Source organism: Choloepus didactylus, chromosome 24 (genome assembly GCF_015220235.1).
Source record: "Choloepus didactylus isolate mChoDid1 chromosome 24, mChoDid1.pri, whole genome shotgun sequence".
NCBI lineage: Eukaryota > Metazoa > Chordata > Mammalia > Pilosa > Megalonychidae > Choloepus > Choloepus didactylus.
Genome location: NC_051330.1, coordinates 20,507,972 through 20,527,245, shown reverse-complemented (window position 1 = coordinate 20,527,245; position 19,274 = coordinate 20,507,972). Strand labels below are relative to the sequence as shown.

Here is a 19,274-nt window from a genome sequence, read left to right as displayed (position 1 = left end):
TGTCCTTTTCTGCTTAATTCTGACATCTGTGTCAGTTTTGATTTTTCTCTTCACTATGAGTCATATTTCCTGGCTTCATTGCAAAGTTGTAATCTATGAATGAATGCCAGACATTTTGAATTTTACCCTGTTGGATGCTAAATTCTTTTGTATTCTTATGAATATTCTTAGGGATTTTTCCTATGATGCAATTAATTTACTTCATAATAGTTTGATCGGTTGGGTCTTCCTTTTAAAAATTGTGTCTATTCCAAGGCTAATTATTCCCTCACTACTAAGGCAAGAACCTTCTGATTACTCTACCTAAGGCCTATGAATCATGAGTTACTTTTTTACTCTGGTTGGTGAGAAGAGGTACTATTCCTAGCCCTGTGTGATTATTGGACTCTATTCCCCTTAATCTTTTCAGATGCTTCTTCCCTGATTTCAGGCAGTTTCCTAACATGTTTCCATCAGTAATCTGCTGAATGCTCAGGGGAAGACCCTCCAAAAGTCTCCTGCTTTCTTTCTGTGCATCTGTCTCCTCTTTGGTAGTTTGCCTTTGAACTCTGGCTGCTTTGGCCTCCCAGGACTCTCAGTTGCATCTCCTCAATTTAAGGAGCCCACTGGGCTCAGCCTTGGTTCCCCCTCTCTATTCCACAGCCAGGAAACTCAAGGCAGCAATCAGGGGCATGCACAGGCTTAGTGCAGTGGTTTGAAGCTGTATGTACCCAAGAAAAACATGTTCTTAAATCTAATCCCTTTCTGTGGTTGTGAAACCATTGTAAGTAGAACATTCTGATGAGGTTACTTTAGTTGTGTCCCACCTCAACCAGGATGGGTCTTAATCCTATTACAGGAGTCCTTTATAAATGGAATGAACACAGGAAAAAAGGTCACAGAAGCAAGTGGAATGCAATGAAACCAGGAGAAAGGAGAGACCAGCCAACAACACCATGTGCCTTGCCATGTGGCAGAGTAGTCAAGGGTCACTGGCAGCCAGTCTTTGGGAAGAAAGCATTGCCATAATGATGCATTGATTTTGACATTTTCCTAACCTCAGCTATGAGTGAATAAATTCCCATTTTTAAACTCAACACATTTCCTGATATTTGCTTTGAGTAGCCTAGGAAACTATGTAACCAAGAAGTTGGGAATTAACAAATGATTATGATTATTAAATCATTATATAGATATTTCTTTTTACTTTCTATGTGTATTAGAATAGCCAGAAGGAAATACTTGAAATTGTCAAACTGTAATCTAGTTGTCTTGATCTTTGATGATTGTAAACTTTACCATGTGATTGCAAAAAGCTTGTGACTGACCCTCATTTTTACCCATTTTATCCAGCTTCGTGGCTTTGGAGTCTTGTCATCATTAAAGACAGCCCTAATGTTTATTATTGAAGTGTCTTGGGTCAGCCCAGAACTAACCCACCCCAAGTCCATAGTTATCTGGATAACTGAAGCTGAATCAAGCTAAAATGGGCCTGTCTGACATGTACAGTAGCTTAACCTTTACAAGCGACCTCATTATAACACTAAAAATCACACCCATCACATTAAGGCTGCCATTTTCTTACAGACATTCTGTGATTAAGAATGTAATCATTCTGTACATATTCAATAATTAAATCACCTCTAATTAGATCATCTGGAGACATTGTGCTAATTATCCTTAAAATCTGCCTATCTTTTGATACTATAAAACCACCAGAATTACTAGGGCTTGGGTAGACAGTTTTTTTAGGCTGAAAGGCAATCTGATCTCTTGCTTTTTGCCTACCAATGAACTCATTCTCTCTTTGAAACCCTGGTATCTCAGGAATTGGTCATTTCAGTGCAACAGGCAGAGAATCCACAGCCTTTGTCTGATATTAACACACTTACCTTGTATCCTGTTTCTTAGGGGTCTTTGTTCATTTCCTGATATCACATCTTGCAACAGTTGTTTCATATCTTTTGTCTAATTTATTGGTTGTTTCAGGTAAGAGGGTAAATCTAGTCCCTGTTCCCTCACTGTGGTGAAATGGAAGTCCCTGGTTTGGATCTTGAATCAGAAAAAAAAAAAGGTGATAAATGTCTTGAGATAACCAGAAAAATTTGAACATGGGCTGAAGATTACACAAACATGTTTTATTCACATTAAATTTTCTGTCTCTGAAAATTGTACTGTGGTTTTTTAAGAGATTTATCTTTTCTCATAGGAAACATATAAAGTATTTAGAAGTAATGGGAATGAGGTCTACAACTTATTCTCAAGTGATTAAGAAATAGAAATATAAAATATACAAATAGTGAGAGACTGATGAAATTAATGTGACAAAATATTAAGATTGAAGATTCTAGGTGAAGGATATATGAAAATTCTTTTTCCTATTTTTGCAACTTTAAGTTAAAAATTATTTCAAAATAAGTCAGATAAATTCATTGATTGACAAAACTAGTATTTGATGTTAGGAGTCAGAAACAAATAATTTTGAGGAGAGTGAGGCAGCCCAGTGTTTGAAAACCCTTCCCTTAGGGACAAGGTGGAGCCTTGAGAACACAGCAACTCCTAAGGTCAGAGCACAGACATTGAAGGTCATTTAGCCTATTCACTCTTGGTAATCAGTCTTCACAAGGCTCAGCTGAGGTTTCTTGTATCCCACTCTCATGAGGCGCTGCTGAAATAAACATTCATGAGACTCAGCTGAGGTTTCCAAATCTAGTAAGGCTTCTGCTGAGCTATATAAGCCACTCCTCTTCCTCTTGTTTGCCTGGATCATTGACTTCCATTTCCTAATCAGGGGTCATTGGGAAAAATCCTCCTGTAATTCCCTAATTAAACTCATGGATAACTTTTTTGCCTGGTGTGTTCTTTTGTCTTGGGGTTGAGTCAGGCTGCAGCAGGAAGTAATAATAGAGAATGGGGGCTTCAGCTGCTCATAGTGAGTACATGGTTGTGTTAACTGCTTTTTTAATTCACTTATCTGTAAAGCTATGACATGCATTTTTGTAATTTCCTTTTATTTTTCAATAGATTTTGTTTTGTTTTGTTTTGTTTTCAAGGAGGAAAAAACAGATTTGGGTGTAACAACTCTAGGATATCTTTCTCTCTGGGACTTCTTTCCTGGATGTTTGGTAAAAGGTCTCAGCTAAGGTTGATGGTCTCCTAGGAGGTCCTTCTCCTTACTTCAAATAGCAGTATTATTTCTGTGGTGAGGAGTTGATGCCTAAACCCAAAGTGAAAATTCACTTTAACCTTTAATCTTAACAAATAGCTCCAAATTGCCACATCTCTTGGAGGCTGGATCTTCAGTAAACTTGAACAAATTCTGCTGAACAGGCAGAAAGGATAGTGTAGAGGGATCCAGAAGCTGGGGAAATGCATCAGACTCAAATGCTCTGAACAGATGCCAAAAATCCCTGACAATTAAAGGGCCCCATGAATAACATCACTCTGCAAATTTACTTCAACCTCATTTCCTAGGTCAACTTCCTACCCACTTCCTAGGACCACTGTGCTAAATGGTGTGAAGTAAATAAAGGTGGTCAAAACTCTGTTTGGTGTTTTTAGCTAATGCAGTACATTTGAAATGGAATGAAATTTGAAATAGAATAAAATAGCTTCATGTTTCATTCAGCATTTCTTTCTTGGTTTCTAGTGGTGGTACATGTTTTTCATATATTTAGTGACTTATTGGCTTAATTTCTTTCCTATAACTGCATTTCAAAACTTGTTTCATTTTTTCATATTTAACAGCCCTGAAATTACATCTTATGATGTATCTTATAGTCAATACCATGTGTTAGTTTAGTTAGCCATATATTTTCTTTTGCAGTAGTTAAAAAATGATGCATCTGGCAATCTATGTCTCCTAGATTGGATGAGAAGCAGAAAAGGGATATTCTTGCTCTATTTTTATTGAATGTTGGATGTTCATATTTTCCCACTGATTTGTAAGAGCAACTTATTAAAAGCGTGAAGTCTGAACCTCATAATTTTTAAATATATTTTCTCAGTTTATTTGTGTTTTAACTTTCTGTATATATATTTTTGAAACTGGACTTTTAAATGTTTCATAGTAAAATTTACTAGTTTATATCCTTTATGGTTTCTGCTTTTTGTTTCATGCTATCTCAAATTATGTATTATTTAAAATCCTTTACTTACATTTAATTGATGGCTTATTTTTCAAACACTGAATTCATGTAACATTTATTTATTGTAATGTGTAAAATAAAGATCTAATCTTATTATTTCAACACCATTTGCTGAATGAAATGAAATTTTAACATATGCTCAATTTGTATGTATATTTGGGTGCTTCTGTTCTTTTCTGAAGTCAGCTCCAAGATTTCCAGGTGTTTATAATAATTTACCTTTCCAAAACATACAAACAAACAAACAAAAAACTCCTGGTTCTTCTATATTTCTTGAGAAGTTAGAAACTGTTCTGTCAACTTAAAAAACCAATAACAAACCTCCAAACCAAGCTCTCCAACAAAGTATTTTATTAAGGTTTTCATTGAAATTGTGTTAAGTTTTACAGGGTCCTCTGTAAGGGTAAATACAAATCTGAAACCACATTGAATTTTCTTTGGTGCTAAAAGGGAAAGAGAACTTTTTCCACATCTGTTTCCTTAGAGTATTTCCTTGAGAAAACTTGTAATTGCAAATCCTTTCCCTGTTCCTTTAAGAGTTATGGAATGTTTTGTAAAGGTGAATAAAAAAAGCATGTTACTAATTTTACAATCCAGGAAATGTCTTTCTTAACAGCCTCAGCACCGTGTCTTTGAAATACAAACATCAAGGAAGCTTGAGCACCCCCATCTCCTTGTCTGGGAGTTTAGCATACATGCCTGGCTACAAGTCGTGACTACGTGTGTCTTGAAAGATACATGAAGTTTTATTTTTCATTTGAATAGAAGCAATTAACTAACACATTTGGCTGCTACAATTAGGAGAATTTAGGATGAACTATATGTAGAAAATGTTGCTGTCAAGCCCTCTTAGCTGAGGAAATGTTATCTTTCATTTTGTGAATCTGCCTGGCTATAAGAAAGAGGGATATTTCTGTGTGGAAGCTCATTAGCTGATTGGCTGTGATGTGCATGGCAGTCTGGTTTAATCCTTATTCAATAATAAAACTTCTTCATTCATTTCTACATTTGTGGAGAGGATTTTCTAGGTTGGCAAGAGACAAGTTCCCCAACACCTCCCATAATGAAAACTGATGCATGTGCATGTATGTGTTTACATATAAAATACTTATATGTATGCATATATATTTATATATCCCTACATGGATCCTGCACACTTTAAAATTAATTTTATTGAAAAATAATAATATTTTTAATGATTTTGCATGAAGTCTCATTTCTCTTTTTGCCACAAGAGTAAATCTGTACCATAAAGTTACTAAGCAGGAAAGAGAATCACTATATATTCCAAGGTGAAATGACAGTTACAAAATCTTATGCCATTATGAAAACAATCACGTAAAATTTTACAAGGGTGTGCATCTAACTTCAAGATTTTTCATTTTCTTTTGGGAGGTGGGATGTATGGCACCCGTCTTTTCACTCTAGTTTATACATATTTTCTATTTTACTACACGCTTCATGTATCGTTTGCAGAATTTTGAAAGCTAGCTTTCCTAAGATAAAGTCACCTGTTAAAGGATATTATTGAGTGTAACACAAGATTATTCCCAGGTACTTTACTTAAATTTCTCACCAATATTCATCGCAACACTTCACAGTACCCCTCTGTCTTCAAGGCCCCAGGGTGTGTTGGCGTCGGTTGGGATCAGCCAGTGCTGTGGGTATGGAAAGGACCAGGCCTCCTGGAGTCCCCAGCAGCTGGAGCCTGCCTGGGCGTCCATGACCTCCTCAAAATGGCGTACAGCCCCACCCACCTCCGCCACCAGCACTCTCTGCCCGTGTGCCCCCGCGGTGCACTCCCGCAGTCGCCAGCTCAGTGGGCGGGGCCAGATGGTGCGGCTCGGGAGCGGGAGTGGAGGCTGAGCCTCCGCAGGTGTGAGGGGGCAGAGAGGTCTCCACGACAGGGCGGTTTCAGGGCCCTTGGGCGCCACCGCAGCCTCCAAGAGGCTGAGGAGGGTTCAGCAAAGGGTCAGGGCACAGGCTGGTGAAGGGCTGCTGTGGAGGTCGGGGGAGGGTCCGGGAAGGAGGCCTTACAGGCATCCGGAAAGAACTGGGGAGGGGGCCGGAGCGGGCAGTGGCTGCTTCTCCTTCCTCTGGCAGGACGGCCCTCAAAGGCCTGAGGTGGTGGCAAGCAGAGGGGAAAGGCCGAGCCTTCGGCCTGGCCACACGTGACCTGGACCCTCCATCCGCTCAGTGTGGGTGGTGGGGTCTGCAGTGCTGGCTGCTCAAACCTCCTGTTCTGTACCCAGAGAGACCTGGGCCCAAACGCCAGTACCTGTCAGTAAATGGACAGCTTATCTCTGCATGCCTCAGATACTCAGCTCTTAATTGTCACTATTATTAACCCATGTGCCACCAACATACAGTCTTTAGCATCATTGTGTTCTGTATTAAATAAGATAGTATATAAAGTATGGTAAATTCTCAGAGGTGAGCTGCTTTCAGTTTACAAGGCATATGGTTCTTTTCTTTATTGGCTCATTTAACCAACATAGAGACAAGTTTCCCACACCTCCCATAATGAAAACTGATGTGTGTGTGTATGTGTTTACATATACAATATGTATATGTATGCATATATAATAAATATTCAACTAAAAGTTCAGAGAGGAAAACTTATTTGCCCAGTATTGCCGCATTAGGAGATAAATGAATAGGGATTTAAATTCTCATTTGTTATGTTCTGTAGTCCATTCCCTTTCCCACACTAAAGTCTACAGTCTTGTTCCTGAGCACCACCAGGATGGAATTGTGGAGTGTAGTGACCCTAATCTTAACTCTTGGCTTTCAGGTGACTGTTAAAGAGAACAATGTAAACTGAAACCTCAAATTGAGGCTTCAGTCTTAAGTTTCACTAGAGAACCTGGGAATCCTATTCAGACCAAAGGTCCCTGGAGAGGGAAAATAGGACTGATTTTTTTAAAAGATGAAAACTGGGATTCACCCATGCTCCAAATTATGGAAGTGATATAATGTGTCTGATGGATTACTGGTATCTGGGTTTCCCAATTTTTCATTATGTAAAAGCACCAGGCTGGCTGGAACTTGTTTCTGCTCACATGAGGATTTCAGGTTTATGGCATCTTGTTATTTTTGCTATAGACAAAAAGTAGCTGAATTGGGATTATGGTGCCCAATTGTTATTTTACTTTGTGCCACTGTCTGCAAACTAGACAGTCATGTCAGAGTTCATTAAGGCCTAATTAAACTTTCAACTAGGCCCAGACCAAAGCTTGAGGGGACAGTGAAGTCCAGGACACTGTGTTGGATTTGTGGTCCTGGGAGAAGGCATAAATCAGAATGGTACATGAAAGCTTGTTCATAGTTAACTAATTCCTTCTTATTTTAAAGATAATAAAATTGAAACTAAGACAGTCACTAGGTTCCTGAATCGTGGAACTTAGAGTAGAACTGAAGTCTCCAGGTCTGAGGCAGGCTAGAATAGGGCACTGTGGGCAGGCCAGGCGCATTAGTCAGTTCAGATCAAGAGTCAACATCAAGCCATAGATGTCCAGATGGAGTGCCAGCTGAGGTAAGCAGGTGGAGAGAGAGAGGAGGTGCCAAGCCAGAGAGGGACCCAACCCTACCAGCTGAAATAGACAGGTGGAGGGAGAAAGGAGGGGCTGAGTGAAAGGAGAAACCCTAATTCCTAGAATTGGCTGAGATATCCAGATGGAAGAAAAGGAGGGTTTAAGTCAGGGTGGAGGAGAATGGGAATTTCCACCCCCAACCCTAGCCTGAACCCTAGCAACAGGCTAACATGCAAGACCTGGACATAGCTCAATCTGGTGTGCCCCCCTCTTGGGGCCTGCCTGCACTAACCTCTCCAGCATGTATTCCTTCTTACCAAATTTTTCTGTTTCCCCATGTGTGCTGGCCTTTTCAAATAAACTTTGCTGCTTGCTAGGAATTGCTGAATTCTTTCTTGAGACAAGAAAATGAGCCTGCACTGGAGCTTACCTTGGGTGCCAATCAGGCTCCAGTAACATGTCCACTCTATCTATCATCCTGAAGTCAAAACATGCTTCTTGGAAAAGTGATGTTGAGAAACTTCAATTTACAGGGAAGAAATATCTCATTGAGGGCTTTCAAAAGAATTTCCAGCCTTGTGGAATTTATTATATTAATAGGAAAAATTGTTATGACATGTAGCTTCAAAATCATTCTATAGAAATAAATGTTTCTCTTCAACATCACTTGAAGAAGCATAGGGTTCCACATAGCTATATTATTCACCTTAACTAATCTGCTATTATTGGATGTTTAAGTTTTGGTTCATTTGTGTGAAATACTATAAAAAGACACATAATTTTCAAAGTGACCAATAGGAAAGAAATGTTTAGATTTACTCAAAAAATATCCCAGGTTCATCAGGATTGTATTAGAGTCACTCATGGACATTTGGACAACCATCATAGCCCTTCTTATTGCTTCAGACATGTCAAGATTTATTGTTTACTAAAAAGTTGTATGGAAATTTCTCACAGATGATTCCTGAAGCTGCAAAATAAGGTTTCCTATGACTTTTATCTTTCAACTTTCTCTTCTCTGGCTTCATAGTTTTTACCTTTTCCCAAAAGCAGCAGAAAATGTATATATTCCAGATGATTTGTTCAGCCCTCACTTTGTATCACATTGTGTGTGCATGTGTGTTTTAGTAAGTTTTATGAAAGAGAGCCCACTAAAGTGAAAATAGTTAAAAATCACCTACAGGGAAAATATTCTCAGAATAACCAATAAATATCAAAGTGTAGTTGCTAGTCCCCAGGACCCTTTCCAGAGTTCTGTGAGGTAAGTATTACTTTTGTAAAACTAAGATGCTAATGTTACCATTAGAAGACATGATCCCAGATAGTCAGGCTCACCTGATCCTGCACCAGAGAAACAAGTTTCTTTGCTTTGATGAGAATGAGTTTATTTAAGAAACATCAACAAGGAACTGGAAGAAATAAAATCCTTTCAAGTCCAGTTCAGAGTGAGAAGAATTGCTTTGGCTTTCATAACCCCAAGCAAAGATACGGCCAGAAGCCAGAAAAAAGCAGAAAAGAAAAAAATAATAGAGGAGAGAAAGCTGTTCTGTCAGCATTTCCTTGTAATTTTAAAGTCCTACCCTCATTCAGTTTGTCTTTCAAAAAGCCAGTGCTGTATCAAACCATATGGTGGTTTCCTCCAGTAGGCAACACTAGGCAAGTTTTTGGGAGCAGAGAGCAAGTTTTTGTTGTCATTGAGATTAGAGCAGCAGCAAATTATTTTAACAAGGTCTTTTCATGGTCAGAAAAACTCAAGGCTGCTTGAATGAAGTGATCTTAATAAACAGGTTTTTTTTTCCTATTGGCTATTGAAGACTATACTAAGCATTTTCCAGCTAAAGAATTATATTGAATATTTTCTACTTATCCAACTATTAAATCCCCCTTTATGAGACACTTTCTTATTCTTGCAAAACAGTATCTTATGAGCATCTCTTATGAAAGGGAAAGTGGGCAAGGTCTAGCTTGGGTAAATGCTTCCTGCTGAGCAAGGGCAAAGAGGTTCTTATATTAATCTGGAAGATTCTCTGGAAATAAACCCACAGATACAATACAGGCAACAAAACAAGCATAAGACAAGCAGAATCAAAGTCATTCTAATAAAGGGTACTCTCCATTTCATAGGTAAGTTCATTAACCACTCAGAAAATGAGTCCAGTATACTATATCTTTAACACTATCAACATCATCCTGCATATGATTTAAGATTGAAGAGATATTATCATATTCATATGATATATAGGTGCAACACAATGCCAATGAGAGCACAGGTCCCTCCTTGAGCTGCTGTCAGTAGATTTAAAACAACTCCATTTTGAAGAACTTTCTCATTTGAGCAACCTCTTCACTTGGGACTGAGCCCTTGCTTGGTGTTTTGCATAAACTGAGCTGTGTGACCTTAGCCAGGGCAGTAACTCATGAAAGAGCATTTAATGCACCTCCTCCTGGGAGGAAGATAGCTAAAGGCCATTCCCACCACCACAGGCTCTCTAGGTGCTGCCAGAGTATAAGGCTTTCTTACGCAAACTTAAATGGGCCTTTAATGTCTTTACATTACTTGGTATTTCAGGTAGGCTTTTAAATATTTGCCCAGGCAAAAAGAGGTATCCAATAGTGCATCTCCCTATCCAATTATATGGCAAATATGGCCAGAAGTTAGACCTGCAGAGCTACCTGTCTCCAGCTGGGGGTAAATAGATGAGTAACTCTTTTCCTACAGAGGCTACATGTGGGATTAGATTCCAAGGCTTTAATGGCTTCATGCTGCACCATTTATCTTTCCAAGGATAGATGATTTTATCCTACTTTGAATGGAGGATATCTCCTACAAAGTTAGGTTGGGCAGAAGTGTTTCTTTGTTCTACACAAAGGGAGGCATTACCACGTAGCACCCTGTTTTTTGCTAATAGACACCTTTTCCAATCCCAAACTGAGGTATACAGGAGGTGATAAGAACTAGTTTTCTAACTTAGACAGGATGTAATTTTCCTGGGATGCTTTGAAGTTAAACTGAAGACTTTCCCAAGGGCTTATATTAGGGCTCAGGCTGGGTGTTGGAAGGTCACACCATGTACAGAAAAGTGGGATAGTATGATAAATTAGGATTAACCAATCAGACCAATTTTATGTTGAGGAAGGTAAGATGGCCCAGGGCAAACTTGAACTTCCAGCAGTAGGTAAATAAGTACAAATCCAGCAATCATTCCTCTGGTGGATATCTGCTACTGTTGCAGTTCATTTTAGGAAAATATTGCCTTGCACAAAATAGAATAGGAGAAAAAGGCAAAGGATGTATATGTTAATCCTAATCATTATGCTGTTTTAGGCAATTTATGGAAGAGCAATTTTAAATCAGCAGTAGGTTTACATGAGAAGGTGGTGTTTTCTTCTACTTCTTTCTCCTCTGGAGCTGGCTTAACCTGTAAATGGTGAATCCAAGGTTTAATGCCCTTGCAGTTTGAGAGAAGATTGAGTGATTAGCAACACAATGTAAGGTTCATCCAACTTGAGGGTAAGTTGATCTTCAGGTGTTTATTCTTCCATGTTTTCAATAACATTTCATCTCCTGTCTCATCAGGATGTAAGGCTGTATCTGTAGGGGAAGAAAGTTGATTATCAGCAAACTGAGAAATCATCTTTTAGTACTCCCCAGGGAGATGACTGCATCCCTTTGTAATTTATCATACATGGTTTGCACTGACATATTCTCAACTTCATTTTTGAGGAAGGGCCTCCCATAGACCATTTCAAAAGGATTCAAATCTGGTCCACTTCTAGGGGAAACCCAGATTCTGAGGAGGGCAATAGGCACTACCTTGTCCCAGGTGAGGTTAGTTTCTTGACATATCTCAGCAATAGTTTTTTCAGAGTATGATTCATTTTTTCAGTCTTCCCAGTTGATTAAAGTCTCCAAGATGCATGTAATTTCTACTTTATCTGAAGTTCCTATGAAATTTATTCAGTTATTTTTGAAACAAAGGCACTGCCATTACCACTCATAACAGTGAATAGAACCCCAAATCTAGGTATTATTTCTTTTAACAATACTTTTGTGACATTGCTTGCTCTTTCAGTGTGGGTGGGGAAGGCTTCTACCCACCCTGAAAATGTGTCAACTAATACTAGGAGGTAGCAGAAATTTCTACCTGCATCACTGTAAAGTCTCTTTGCCAGTCATCTCCAGGTGAGAACCCATGAGACTGCATTCTTACTGTCAAAGGGGGTTTGCTAGTTTTTGGGTTATTTTTATGACATAGGACAGATTTGCTCATCACTTTATGGATTGTTGCTTGCATTTTTGGTCCTGCAATGTGTCCTCTGATGCAGGTTGCAAAAGCTTCTTTTCCAAAGTGAATCCCCTGGTGCAAATATGACAACAAAGGTATTAAGACTTGGCCTAACTTTGATTGCAACCATCCTTTTTGTCTTGATATTAAATCCCCATTCTTTAGCTGTGTCTAAATCTTTTGTTTCATAAAGTGGGGTGAATGATGAGAGGTCTGCAGTCAGGATAAGAGCTAATTCCTTGGTGCTTTGGGGTTTGAAAAGTATCCTAGCAAATGCCTTTCCTGCCAAATCTGTTTTATGATTCCCTTTTGCTAGATATCTGTTTGACTTCTGATGCCCCAAACAATGCATCATGGCAACTTTTGATGGCAGCAGTACAGTTTCTAATAAAGCTAATATGGTCTCTGGGTGCTTAATTTCTTTATTATTTGTGGTTAAAAGTCCTCTTTCCTTCCAAATTGCACCATGAGCATGCACTACAGAAAAAGCATAGAGAGAGTTTGTATAAATATTTATTTTCTTACCTTGTCCAATGATCAAGTCTCCAGTCAGGGCAATGAGTTCAGCTTTCTGGGCTGATGTATCCAGTGGCAGGGATTTGGCTTCTAGCACGTCTGTCAGGGTTACTATGGTATATTCTGAACATCAAAGTCCATGGTCCATAAAACTGCTCCCATCCAAGAACATTTCCAGTTCAGTTTTCATTAGAGAGGTGTTTCCCAAATCTGGTTGACTAGAGAACACTTCCTCAATCACCTGAATGCAGTCATGCAAAGCAGGTCCCTTGGATTCAGGTAACAATGTAGCTGGATTTAAAACTGTAGAACTCAAGAGTTGTACTTTAGGGTTATCTAAGAATGTAGCTTGATATTTTCCCAGCCTGCCAGCAGTTAGCCAGTAATCTCCATTCTGCTGAAGCAGAGAAAGCACACTGTGTGGATTGTGTGCTGTAAACTCCTGACCCAAGGTACATTTTGTAGCTTTTTGTAAAATATCACAAGTGGCAGCCACAGCCTAAAGACAAGGTGGCCATCTCTGTGACATTAAGTCCAGTTTCGTTGAAAAATATGCTATGGCTATCGATGTCCCCCAAAGTTTTGTGTGAAAACACCAAGCCCTATTCCCTGCCTTTCATGTACAAAGAGATCAAAAGGTTTGCACATGTCAGGCAGACCCCCATGACTGGAGAAGTGTTCAGCTTTTCTTTAATTTGATTAAAGGCCTGATTACACTCTGCAGTCCATTACAGGGCTTCTCTGTCTAAGCCCTGCACAGTGATGTACAACACTTTGGCAATAAGCCCCAAATTTGGGATCCAGATGCAGCAGAAACCAGTCATTCCTAGGAATTCCTATAATGGCCTCTTTGTCTTAGGGGCTGGAATATTCATCAGGGCTTGGTGCCTATCAGGCAGAAGGGCTCTCTGACCTTGGGAGAGCAAATATCCTAAATACTTTACACAGGGCTTAGTAATTTGAACTTTCCTCTGAGATACTTTAAATCCCCTATCATTTAGAAAGTTCAGAGTCTTAATAGTACTTACATCTGAATCTTCAGCAGTTTTGCTGGCTATTAAAATGTCATCTACATATTGCAAAAGGATACCTTGATGCAGTTGGAAATCATGCAACTCTTTTGCTAAGAATTCTCCAAAGAGTGTGGGAGAATTCTTAAATCCTTGTGGTAAAACAGTCCATGTAAGTTGCCCCTTAACTTTAGTGACTGGATTTTCCCATTCAAAAGCAAATAGTTCTTGGGATTCAAGGGCCACAGGTATGCAAAAGGAGACATCCATTAAGTCTAATACAGAGAACCATTTTAAGTTCTCAGAGTTGTTAATAAAGTGTAAGGACTGGGCACAACTGGATAAATGCCTGTCACAATTTTGTTTATAGCCCTTAAATCTTGGACAAATCTATATTCTACATTAGTGCCAGGTTTTAAGGCTGGGAGTATAGGCATGTTATATGGAGACTCTCAAGGCCAAATGAGGCCACTTTCTTTCAAAGTTTCTATTACTGGTTTAATGTCTTTCCTTGCTAAGGATTTTGACATACCTTGGGTTGATTTGATCCCACCTTGAGCTCAAGGTTTATTGGATGGGCAGTTACAGCTCTTCCCAGAGTGCCAGATGACCATACCTCAGAGACAATATGTTCTAGTATGTGAGCCAGGACTGGTTATTTTTCAGGTTCTTCAGCTTGCTTGTAAAAGGGCAGCCTGCAGATGCAGTCCTTTGTCTGGAGGCACTCAGATAGCTATTTCTCCTTTTGAAAACACAACTTGAGCATTTCATTTAGTGAGCAAATCCCTTCCCAGCAACATTATAGAGCATTCAGGCACATATAGAAATTGATACAGCAAATACTCCTTTCCAATTTTACAATCTAAAAGTTGTAGGAGCACCTTAAGTGTATTTTAGCCATTTAATTCCAATGATCATAATTTGCTCATTTATCTCAGTGGCTAATTGCTGCTTTAGTCCACTAATTTGCTTCCCTCCTTCATCTTTACCTGATGTTCTTGGTGGCATATAGGTATGCCAGAAGAAAATGCTACCAATGCCCTCAGGTACCCCTAATCAGAATCTTCTAGCTCAGATCCATGGGCCATTAATGTCATTTCATTCTTTTCTTTTTTCTTGTCAGTTTGGGACAAGTTTTCTTCCAATGTCCTTCCTCCCTGCAGTAAGCACACTATCTTTACTAGGTTTCTCTTGTTTTGTCTCTGACATGGCCTCCATGTGCCGGCTCCCAGTTAGAACAGCTGCCAGAAGGGCAGTCAGTTGCTTCATCTGCTGTTTTTGGTGAGCTTCTTCCTGATTGTTGAAAACCTCGAAAGCAACATCTATAAGCATTGCCATGGGCATTCTAAGTCTACCCTCTAGTTTCTGTAATTTATACCAAATGTCTGGGGCACTCTAATAAATGTCATGTTAATTATTCTGGTAGTCTCTGAACTTTCCAGATCTATATCAGAATACCTGTGGTATGCTTCAAAGATTCTAAGAAAGCAGAGGAATTCTCATTAGACTCCTGCTGCACCTCCCATATTTTATTCATAGATTTTTATTTAGGGGCCCCATTCTTAAGGCCAGCCAAAATGTATGTTTTATAGTGCTCTAAAGGAGCATGTTCCCCAGGGTCATTAGGATCCCAGCTGGGATCCACATCAGGGATGAGGGGCACTTGGGACAGCATAAATGGAGTCCTGGGGAGACACTTCTCTTAAGCATTCTGCCTCCTGCTTCACTTTATCTAACACCATTTGTCTTTCCTCTGAAGTTAGCAACACATTCATCAATGACAATATCTGTCAAATTTGAGGTGTGTGTGGCAAAAATGGACACAGTCTTTTCATTTGGTCTGGATCAGCTCTATAACCAGGTGTATTGTTTCTCCAGTTTAATAAGTCAGATGCTGAACATGGCATGTGGACCAACATAGCTACCCAATAGTTTCCCACTCCTAAAGGGACATGATGCATTGGAAATTGCCCTGACCCAGAAGTGATCACACCCTGTCCATATTGCACACCACTATGGGTATGAGATGGGGAGGTCATTCCTCCAACAGTATCATATGGGGTGCAGGAGGAGTGCTAGGGAGCTCATCCAGGCAGTGAAGGGGGTGGGAACAGCACTGCCATCAGACCTGCATTTGCTCAGCTTGCAGGTGAGGATGGCACTGCTGCCGGACCTGCACTGGGAGGTGTCACTGCTCCCCCACATGTCAGAGACAGTGTATGCAGTACTCTTTCTGCATCAACAGGTGGAGGAGATGGAGGGAATGGGGAGGAATGAAAGTCATCTAATGGGTCTTGCTCACAAGAGAGGATTTCATGCAAGGCTTTTAACAACCATCTTTTCTCCCCTTGGACCTCATCAAAGGGCTTCTTTTTAAACACCTCATGATGTTTTAAGGCCTCATCTATAGGTCCCTTCTCTGTTGCAACAGGCTCCTCCCATATAGCTCCATCTGAATCCTCAAGGTATGTAAATTAAATCTCTTTACAATGTCTTTATCTTTACACAATCCCACAAATGGTTGAATATAAGGCACTTCCTCTAATCTCTTGTTTTTCTTGTAGTATGTCTATAATTGGATAATAACCTAGAGGTCAAGAATTCCATTCTCTAGCCACTCTACCTGTTAATTTATATTGTGGGCACACAGATTTGCAATAATACATTAACATTTCCTTCTTTAAATGACATTCTCCAAGTTTAGACCCAATCAGTAAGAATAGTTCCCAAGGGAGAGGTAGACAGCACACTTTGAGAATTTCCCATGGCTGGGCATTACCAACAGAAATCATGAAGACAGAATATCAGAGTAGGAGCTCCTCAAATACAACTGGTTCCCCACACAAATACAAACTGTGCAAACTACACAAAATTCAAAAGTAGAACCACAAATCCAGGGTCACAGATAGTGGGGCTCAAATCCATTGAGTCTGCTTGCATGACCCCAGGATCAACTCAATTAGCCTTATTACACAATACACTAATTGAAACAAAAGGAAGCAAAATGGACACAGCAAATGAGATCACAAACTTACCCAGCACAGGGAAAGTCTTGATTTGCAAAGTCACCTTCAACCAGATGTGCCTGGTGTCCATCTGCATCAGGCACCTTCACCTGGACCCTCCAGTCTCTGTCCTCCAGGAAAATTCCTGGGCAGCTGTCAGTCACAGAGCCAAGGGGTCCAGGAGAGCCCCGCAGCCAAAGAGACAAAGATCAGGGCTGCACTAAAGGCTGTGGGATGTCCCTTTTTGGTCACCAAGACAAGCTGCAGCTGTTGAGTGGAACCCGGGCCAGGGCAGACAGGCAGCCTACAGGGTTGGAGGCAGAGGATGCCAAACTGGCAAGGCAGCTATTTCTGGCCAGGGCCTGTGGCCATCTCAGTTCCCACTGGCTCTCTCCACTGTAGGACAAGAGGCGCGGGACTCTGAGTTGAGGGCGCCCTCACGCAGGTGGGATAGAGAGTACTGGGAGTGGCTCTTTCTTTTTTTTTTTTTTTTTTTTTTAATCATCATTTTATTGAGATACATTCACATACCACGCAGTCATACAAAACAAATTGTACTTTCGATTGTTTACAGTACCATTACATAGTTGTACATTCATCACCTAAATCAATCCCTGACACCTTCATTAGCACACACACAAAAATAACAAGAATAATAATTAGAGTGAAAAAGAGCAATTGAAGTAAAAAAGAACACTGGGTACCTTTGTCTGTTTGTTTGCTTCCCCTACTTTTCTACACATCCATCCATAAACTAGACAAAGTGGAGTTTGGTCCTTATGGCTTTCCCAATCCCATTGCCACCCCTCATAAGCTACATTTTTATACAACTGTCTTCGAGATTCATGGGTTCTGGGTTGTAGTTTGATAGTTTCAGGTATCCACCACCAGCTACCCCAATTCTTTAGAACCTAAAAAAGGTTGTCTAAATTGTGCGTAAGAGTGCCCACCAGAGTGATCTCTCGGCTCGTTTTGGAATCTCTCTGCCACTGAAGCTTATTTCATTTCCTTTCACATCCCCCTTTTGGTCAAGAAGATGTTCTCCATCCCACGATGCCGGGTCTACATTCCTCTCCGGGAGTCATATTCCACGTTGCCAGGGAGATTCACTCCCCTGGGTGTCTGGTCCCACGTAGGGGGGAGGGCAGTGATTTCACCTTTCAAGTTGGCTTAGCCAGAGAGAGAGGGCCACATCTGAGCAACAAAGAGGCATTCAGGAGGAGACTCTTAGGCACAAATACAGGGAGGCCTAGCCTCTCCTTTGCAGCAACCATCTTCCCAAGGGTAAAACTTATGGTAGAGGGCTCAACCCATCAAACCACCAGTCCCCTATGTCTGTGGTCATGTTAGCAACCATGGAGGTGGGGTAGGCGAATACCCCTGCATTCTCCACAGGCTCCTCAAGGGGGCACTACATCTTTTTTTTTTTTTAACTTGTTTGTCTTTTTTCTTTTTCTTTTCTTTTTTTAACTTTCCCTTCTTTTTTAAATCAACTGTATGAAAAAAAAAGTTAAAAAGAAAACAAACATACAATAAAAGAACATTTCAAAGAGACCATAACAAGGGAGTAAGAAAAAGACAACTAACCTAAGATAACTGCTTAACTTCCAACATGTTCCTACTTTACCCCAAGAAAGTTACATAATATAGCAACATTTCTGTGAACTTGTTCCTACTACATCCATCAGAAATTAACAGACCATAGTCATTTCTGGGCATCCCCAGAACGTTAAATAGCTTATCTGGTCTTCTTGGATTATTGTTCCCCCTTCCTTAATTGCTCTCTACTGCTAGTTCCCCTACATTCTACATTATAAACCATTTGTTTTACATTTTTCAAAGTTCACATTAGTGGTAGCATATAATATTTCTCTTTTTGTGCCTGGCTTATTTCACTCAGCATTATGTCTTCAAGGTTCATCCATGTTGTCATATGTTTCACCAGATCGTTCCTTCTTACTGCCGCGTAGTATTCCATCGTGTGTATATACCACATTTTATTTATCCACTCATCTGTTGAAGGACATTTGGGTTGTTTCCATCTCTTGGCAATTGTGAATAATGCTGCTATGAACATTGGTGTGCAGATATCTGTTCGTGTCACTGCTTTCCGATCTTCCGGGTATATACCGAGAAGTGCAATCGCTGGATCGAATGGTAGCTCTATATCTAGTTTTCTAAGGAACTGCCAGACTGACTTCCAGAGTGGCTGAACCATTATACAGTCCCACCAACAATGAATAAGAGTTCCAATTTCTCCACATCCCCTCCAGCATTTGTAGTTTCCTGTTTGTTTAATGGCAGCCATTCTAACCGGTGTTAGATGGTATCTCATTGTGGTCTTAATTTGCATCTCTCTAATAGCTAGTGAAGCTGAACATTTTTTCATGTGTTTCTTGGCCATTTGTATTTCCTCTTCAGAGAACTGTCTTTTCATATCTTTTGCCCATTTTATAATTGGGCTGTCTGTACTATTGTCATTGAGTTGTAGGATTTCTTTGTATATGCAAGATATCAGTCTTTTGTCAGATACATGGTTTCCAAAAATTTTTTCCCATTGAGTTGGCTGCCTCTTTACCTTTTTGAGAAATTCCTTTGAGGTGCAGAAACTTCTAAGCTTGAGGAGTTCCCATTTATCTATTTTTTCTTTTGTTGCTTGTGCTTTGGGTGTAAAGTCTAGGAAGTGGCCGCCTAATACAAGGTCTTGAAGATGTTTTCCTACATTATCTTCTAGGAGTTTTATGGTACTTTCTTTTATATTGAGATCTTTGTTCCATTTTGAGTTAATTTTTGTGTA

The 19,274-nt window shown here is 39.9% G+C and overlaps 1 long non-coding RNA gene across 2 annotated transcripts; it reads right to left on the bottom strand.

The window, feature by feature from the left end:
* Positions 1 to 8,750: 8,750 nt before the first annotated feature.
* Positions 8,751 to 16,943, bottom strand: LOC119520111. 2 transcript variants are annotated; one of them, XR_005214130.1, is made up of 4 exons: positions 16,508 to 16,943; positions 12,472 to 14,229; positions 11,475 to 11,605; positions 8,751 to 11,252 (listed from the first exon to the last, which is right to left on the bottom strand). It is a non-coding gene; the product is annotated as an uncharacterized LOC119520111 (long non-coding RNA). The 2 variants fall into 2 exon arrangements; XR_005214129.1 differs by lacking the exon at positions 16,508 to 16,943 and having other exon boundaries at positions 12,472 to 15,405.
* Positions 16,944 to 19,274: the final 2,331 nt, after the last annotated feature.